This window comes from Vicia villosa, linkage group LG7, assembly GCF_029867415.1.
Source record: "Vicia villosa cultivar HV-30 ecotype Madison, WI linkage group LG7, Vvil1.0, whole genome shotgun sequence".
NCBI lineage: Eukaryota > Viridiplantae > Streptophyta > Magnoliopsida > Fabales > Fabaceae > Vicia > Vicia villosa.
In genome coordinates, this window is record NC_081186.1 from 42,640,308 (window position 1) to 42,648,646 (window position 8,339).

The 8,339-nt window shown below is 30.2% G+C and overlaps 1 long non-coding RNA gene across 2 annotated transcripts; it reads right to left on the reverse strand.

Moving 5' to 3' along the window:
- Positions 1–2,417: 2,417 nt before the first annotated feature.
- Positions 2,418–5,814, reverse strand: LOC131617138 (uncharacterized). 2 transcript variants are annotated; one of them, XR_009288448.1, is made up of 7 exons: positions 5,501–5,814; positions 5,372–5,406; positions 4,953–5,195; positions 4,440–4,549; positions 3,025–3,134; positions 2,752–2,943; positions 2,418–2,632 (listed from the first exon to the last, which is right to left on the reverse strand). It is a non-coding gene; the product is annotated as an uncharacterized LOC131617138 (long non-coding RNA). The 2 variants fall into 2 exon arrangements; XR_009288447.1 differs by having other exon boundaries at positions 4,953–5,406.
- Positions 5,815–8,339: the final 2,525 nt, after the last annotated feature.

The following is an 8,339-nucleotide window of genomic DNA, read 5'->3' on the forward strand; positions in this document are numbered from 1 at the left end:
AAAGTTATAAAATTACTAAAATTAAAAAAATTGAATATTGAAAAATAAAGTTATTAAGAAAAGAAAGATAACTAAACCATAATTAAACTGATAAATGATATATTTTAGGAAAATTAAAATATAATTAAACTAATACATATATTGTATAAATATTTCAAAGTACATATATTTAATTATTTTTTTAACACAAGAAAGATAATGACATAATAAATGATAGATGCTAGTAGGGACCCGTTCCCATATCCGCAGTTTAAAAAATTCACGTACTCAAGTCCATATTCGCGTAAACACCAACGTTTGAGCTTGTTCCCGTATCCTATAGATATCTAAATTCATGCAACCCACCAATACAATTCAATGGCAGCCATCATTTGTATTTTGGAGGATTATTAGTTAGACCAATGGTATTAGTAGCTTTATCTGGTCCATCTGACATGTATCTTGATGAGCATGTGTAAAGTGATTGAAGTTTAATTTGGTGTATAATACTGCTTACTATTTCTGCTATTAATGTTAGCAGCTTGATTAGTAAAATTGAAAAAACTCTAATCTACATTATAGATAAGGTTGTTTTAGAGGTTTATACATGAGATATAAGAGTCTTTGTTGGACTATATACAGTTAACTTGGTATGTCCAAAAAACTTTATCATCAATTTAATAAATGATTATATAAGTAATCTATAAAATACATATAATTGTTTTGTTTTATATTTAGGTGATAATACAAAACAGAATGCATTCTATATGTAAATTTGGTATGGCCAAAACACTGTACTGTATTTACGCGAATCAAAACAGTATGTGATGATACAAACCAGTCTGCAACAGAATCCACAATAGAAATTGATGATAAATTTGGAATAGATTAATGATAAAGAAACTGAGGTAATCATCATGATATGAACACCTTATAGGTTCATCAATAGCATATATAGCTGGAATCAATTGTTACATACTTAGGTTGACTTCAACTCAGCAGAACAATGAAAGACTTAAACACCAATCATTAAACACTAAAGACTTAAACAACTCAACTAAACAACTAAAGGCTTAAACAATAATCATTAAAAACTAAATGATTATTAAAAACAATAACCATTAAAAACTAATCAATAATCATTAAACACTAATCAACAAACGGTTGGAAAAAACTCCATCACTCCTTTTTGATATGCTTGACTTTTGTTGCCGAATCTTTCGGCGTTAAAATATCCTCTGCAGACAACACGTGAGATAAAACTATAAATAGAAAGTGTCAACCATGAGACTTTTTTATACTTACGAATAGCTTGACTTCTTAATATAATAGTTAATGTTTGTTTTGGGTGGGGGTGAATATAAAAGGTTTTCAACATACCTAGATACTAAAATCAGTTTCTAAATTTAAAACTGGAGAATATTCCACAATGATGTTCAACTGCATTAAGATGTCTTTTCAATGGTAAACTCAAGATCATGATGGAACATCCAAAGAAAATTACTTTTCAAAACAAAGGCAATGCTAACAAAAAAGTCCTGCACATCCAATTTCAACTATAGCTAAAATTATATAGGATTCCAACTACACTTTTATCATTTAAAAGTTCAATGTGACTATTGTTTTTTTAACTGTGTACTTGTGGTACTGTCGGTGACCTCCATTCACATCCCAGACGGGATGTATGTGCCTACTGCCTTCGAAAATCATAACCTGAACAAAGCTATCGTCACCAACAAATGACGACCAGTTAGCATGTGTCGAAACTGACAAAATTGTTATCCCCACATAGAACTTTCTGTAACAACGAATTTGCATAAGCAAGCCCATCACAATAGAGATAACAAAATTCAACAGTCTAAAAGTAGCAGATTAAATCAGCTAAGCTACATGAAATGAGACACTTATCTGATTTTAAACACCGACGTCGGAGACTCTCAAACAATACTCATTGGATCACTTCGACTTCAATCAATTGGATTGAATTCTTGACTCTTCTTCGGACAACAGACCGCGTAGAATGACTAAGTTGAGATGACTAAGTTGAACTGGCAGGGTATATCATCCAAATGAAAATATAGTAATTTTATAGTAGGGAAAATAGTCGATGTTGTAAGAATCGGGGTATTAACAACAAATTCATTACTACAATTCAAAAAGGATTATTGACATAAGGAACATGCAATTGTTGTTACTGATAGTATCGGCATAATAGCGAAATAATCGCACAAACATAGGTACTTTAATCTTGGCAGCCTGATCATAAAGCTTTCCATTGTTCAATTTCTCCAGACCTAACAGTTATTATCTAAATGTACATGACTTCTTTCCCTTGCCATATCCATAGAAAATAAAACTCAATTCAAAGAAACTAAAAAAACAGAAAACACTAATGCTTAAATTAGATTTCAGTGGAGAAAATGAAGCAAAAAGTTAGGTATATATACATAGAAATAGAATATTACTCATAGATTCATGGACGAACACAGAAGAGTCACAACCCTTCCACTTAGGATCATTAACGGGAAAAACTTGTCCTATATCAGAAAGACCTAAAGTTCCTAAAATTGCTTCAGCCACACCCTTGTTATTGCATTTCTTACCATCAACATTTCCCTAAGAAATTTTTCATATGTTGTCCACGCCAATTTATCTTCTATACCAACATATATATAAGATGCATGAACAAAATATAAGGGTGTATAATAGACATAAATTGGGTGTTGTTCTTTCGATCTCAGACATCAATGCATCCAGTTTTTTAAAAATTACCTCTATTTTATCCCTGCCAGAGGGTTTCCTATCTTTTTTTGGCCTGCTGAGTTGATCAAAGTCATAAACTGGACCCGGTGTTGAGCTATCAGTATCCATAGGATCTGATATGGTTGGAAGGCTAATCTGCTCTAGTTCACACTTCTCGTTTATCTCATGCTTTTGCCCAAACATCTGCTCAATCTGTGCCTCCTGTAACAATACTAAAAACATTGGCTATCTATGCATTATATACATGAAAGTACACTGAGAAATAAATTTTTCTTATTGAACCTTTGAGCTTATCTGACAATTCAGTTAGGATAAGTTTGTAGTGGCTGCAGAATTTTTCTTCTTCCATTCATGGATTTCCTTTTCACAATCCTTTGACTTTGATTTCCACTCTAAAACAGCAGAAGAACATAGAATCATAAAACTCCCACGACAGAAACAAAAAACAACAATGATGGTGAGTCCGCTTCAGCCAAGATCAACAAACTTTTTAACCTCAACAACAAATACCAAAGTTCATTTAAATAAGAATGCATGAAGGAGAGATACTTACATTAGGCATAATATGGTATGAGTGATCATTAGCCATGAGTGATAATAAGTGACAGAGAAGCAAGAAACTATATAGATGAGAAACAAATGACAAAAAATATAGTGCCTACTATGTTCACTGTTGGACTGATTGAGAAATATCAAACAAATCCACATTTGTTGGATTACGCTTAATGTCATCTGTGAAAAGTTTGGTGTAGTATTCCAAATCCTGTTCATCAAAAGCGAAACCCATCTCCAGATTAATCTCTTTCAACGCTTTCTCCCCTTCTCCATGACAGGTATATAAAAAAACTCCTTGGGAACTACACTGGTCTCAAAGGAAGTTAGCTTTTGAGTATTAACAGATTCAGTCATCCTATCATGCACCATAGTTGCAATACAATATTTATACCGCTAAGGATGTACTCATATTTGTACCGCGAAGCATATGAGCCAAAGTAGAGACACCGGCTGCAATAGACAGAATCAATGGCAAGCCACAAGAGTAAAGTAGCCAAAAAATGTGGAGAAGGCAAGAGAGCAATATAGGAACAGGTATGGTATCATACCAGCTGCAGTACCAAGTAGAGTGGATGATCGGCTGGAGACCATATTCCGATAAATGTGATCAAAATCAACATTTCGCCGATTAAAAACTTCCAAATATGCAGCTAGCTAAGTGACAATTCACAAAGCACATTAACCTACAAAATAAAATTGTTGATGATATTAATCACCACATTTTGAATAACTTGCCAGGAGAAGAAAAATCCTATTTATCATCAGATTCAATTTGTAAATAACAGATACAATATTGTAGGTACAATATAAAGAAGAAAGTAAAGATAACATGAATTTAAGATAGTACCTGTAAGAGTGATAAATCACGCAGAATATCGTTGCCTGATTCATTCAGAATTCCCAAAACGGAGGTTCATGCCGTAAAATGACTTGTCGGAATCAGGCTGATCGGAGATCAGAGATATCCGATTCGAAAGTCAGGGAATGGGAAGAGTGTGAATCAGTGATGTGAAGGTCGATATTCTTCATATTTTTGTGCGCACGCTAATAATATGGTATTCATATTACTAACATGATCATCTGGTATTCATGACTACAGGTCCACCAAAAAATGAGAATATATGCAGTGAAACACAAAATACCTAGCATAAAATTGAGAGGCCAAAGCTTATGGGTTTCTGGTTGCCTGAGCAATGTCTGCAAGAAGCGTTCCATGAGGACCCCATGGTTCATTGCTGGAAGCATCAAGAATCTGGTAGAGGGGATAGAAATCATCAAATCTAATTTAGTTTAAGGTTATAATACACAATTAACAGACAAACAACAACCATTTCACGAAAACAGCATCACGTAAAAAAATCATCATACTTCACATAAATCCTTACTCACACTATCACGTTATGATTGGTACAATCATATACATAACAACTAATGAAATTCAGAAGAAACAAATCAAATAATCACGAACTTTTGCACAATTATCAAAATCCAATTTAAATCATCATACATTCAAATAACATGATTAAACACATATGATGATAATGTATATAAAAGATTACTGTTATCCCATAAATTCCAATTTGAAATAAGAGAATAGTATGTGACTTTAGGATTCCAAATCAAGATTCTGCATTGTTTTAGAAAAGTAAAATTACCTTTTATTCTCTTCTCTCCAAAGCCTCTGATGTACGTTTTTAATCAGCATCTATTGATACTTACCTTCATACGAAAAGTAAATCCATAGTGGACAATTAACTGAAGACCAAAATTCTAATAACTAAAAAAATTGGCAGGTCAGTAGTTTTGTAAAAGAATGATGAAATGAAATAAACAGATCCAACATTAAACATCTTTCTATCCTTTTATGGTGGATTGCTCCATACTTAGTTCATTGCCATCTGAAAACATAAATCAGAAAGGAAGCGGAGACATTGAAAACAATGAAAAATTAGGGATTAGGGTTTATCAATTTCATCTTTGTAAATTTAAAGAACAATAAACCATACCTAAACAAAACAAAATCACTTAATAACTACCAATATCTTATACTCTATAAAATCGTGCAGAGACATACATTGAGTTAGATTCATCCATGTTGAAGCAAAAGCCCTGAAAAAATGAAAAAGAGACCACATGTTAAACAACTTCATAAAAACAAAAATAGAAATCAAGAGTGATTAATGACAGGAAAGAACGAACTCACACAACCCCACCTCCATCGGATATAAAGTTAGGTTTTCGTCAACAAATTTGATTTCAATGAAACAAAATCTTTCCCACCCCTTATCAATCAGCAGTTGCAGGCGACGCAGGTTTTGATCTAGAGCGGAGTAGGCAGAGGTGGATGTGGGCGGTTGCGAAAGTTGAATGGAGATGAAGAGAATGGTAAATGAAGATAGATTGAATCGTTTTGAAAATGGGAAAACAAACAGTCGTTCATTGAAGAGAATGGTGAGTGAAGAGAATGTGCCGGTTTTGAAAGAAGAGGAGAAACCGTTTTGGAAGAGAAAGAGGAGAGTTAGTAAGTGCAACGTGAGAATGAATTTTGAGAAGTGTAACTGCCAAAGCTGATGTGGATTTTTGAGGGAGCAGATGCTGATGTGGATAGGCTAAGAATTGCTCAAATGGTAGACTTTTCTTATATGATAGATTAGAGTTATAATTGAATAGTAACTCTGACATGTGTAGAGTTGTGTTCATATGTCTGTGAATATTTGTTTTATTATCCTATTGATGGGTTAACATGAATAATAATATATTTTTACTCTATTGATGAATATTTGTGAATATTTATATGATTATTTGAATTGTAATTATATAATATGTTGAGTTGAGTGATTTATAGAGGAATTACAGAGTTGGCCTTACATTGGCAAAATTATGGGTTCAGAGAGGAATCTTGCTGAGTATGAGATATGGGTATTATTTGTTGTTGAGTATGAAACAAGATGTTAATTATTGTTTGAATATGATTTGTGTTTGTTATTACTAAGGTTACTACCTATTTTCCCCTGCCATATAGGGGTCATTTGAAAAACCCCCTGCAAAAAAAAAGTTGCAATAATTTCCCTAACATTTCAAGATTCTCTCATTTTTTAACTTCATCACATCCAGTAAGCAAAATACCTGACGTGACATGTTTTTTTTATTTCTAATAATGTGGATGGCCCATGTGGATTTTTATTTTAATTTATTATTATTTATAATGCCACGTATGCAATTTATATTATATTAATTTTTGGTTGAAATGTCAAAGGGTGTGTTTGTTTCAAGGTTGTAAAAAAGATTCCCAGGAATATGGCCATGGAAATGCAACATTCCCATGTTTGATTCAAGTTTTAAAAAATTATTCCAAGGCATTTTTTATTCCCAGGATTCTTATTTACACATGACTTTTTTATTTTTATTCCAAGGCTTAAAGGGTGGGAATATAATATTCCCATGGGAATAAGTTCAACCAACTTTAACTTTCCACTATCACTCACATTTATTATTATTTTTTATTTTTTAATATTATTAAATTAAACAAATTTTATCATTATTCCTAAGAAACAAAATTCTTACCAAACATATAAGTTGGAATAATATTCCAAAGAATACTAATCCTGGGAATATCATTCCAAGGAATAATTTTTCTAACCTTGAAACAAACACACCCAAAACATTTTAAATAACCAAAATTTGTTAGAAGTGGCACCTAACCACTAAGCTAAGTTGTTTGTTTTGTTCATTAAATACTTTGAATGGTATTAATATCATACTGCATTTTACTTTAAATAGGTTTTACTAGTTTTAATTTAACTATATTAATTAAACTAGTTTTAAATTAATTAATTAATATAGTATTAATATAATTAATTTAGTTTATTTTTAATTTAGTTTTAATTTGGTTTATTTTTAATTACATAAATTAGTTTAAATATTAATGTTAATACATTAATATTTAAAAAATATTAAATATCACTTATATTTAAAAAATATTAATATTTAAATAACTTTAATATTTAAATTACTATCTAAAAATAATGTACATATACAGTAATATATTAGTTAATAGTTAACATTTAAATTAATATTTATTAGTTAATATTTATTAGTTAATAGTTAACGTTATTAATTAATATTAGTTAAATAATAAAATAGTAATTAATATTTATTTTACTGTTAAAGTTAAATAAATTATAAAATATAAACTAAATTAAATTAAATTATTATAACCTAAATTAATTTATTTTTAATTTAAATAATTTTAACTAGTTTTAATTTAACTAGATTAACTAAACTAGTTTTAAATTAATTAATATAATTAAATATAATTAATTTAGTTTATACTAACTGAACCAAATAAAAATATTTTTATGTTTTATATAATAATTAATAATTTAACATCAATATACTGTAAAAGTTTAATGTTAAGAATATTAAAATTATTTTAGAATTAAATAAATGATTTATATAGATACTATTTATATAAAATAATGTAATTTTAAAAAATACTGTAGCTATTATCCCATTAAAATTTTCTTTATATGAGCATTATTTTTAAATAGCAATTAAGTATCTATTCTTAATTATGATTCTTTGGTTTATAATAACGTTTTAAATAGCAATTAAGTATGATTTTTTTTCGTTTGTAAATCATGACAAATACAATAATATTGATGCTATGTATTATTTTGAATTAAAGCATGCCTTTGATACTTTGCATCATGAAGCTAAGGAAGCATTTCAACGCTTAGCTTCAAATAAAAGAATTTTCAAATACCTTAAGAAGAAAGTTTCCGATTCCGAAAAGGAATTAGAAACTCTCAAGTAATCTATGATCAAAAGTATCAAAGACACAAGAGTTGTTGACAAGAGTCCTTGGTTTAGATGGGGAGGATGTGAAACTTGTCACATTTGGAAAAAAGAAGTTAAAACTATCAAAGCAAAATTAGACAAGGCTTCACAACCAAAAATCACATATGCTATTTGTAGCAACCTACCCTAAAAATTAAAGATTTTAGAGTCGCCACCTATTCTACCAAGGCGAATAGGAAACC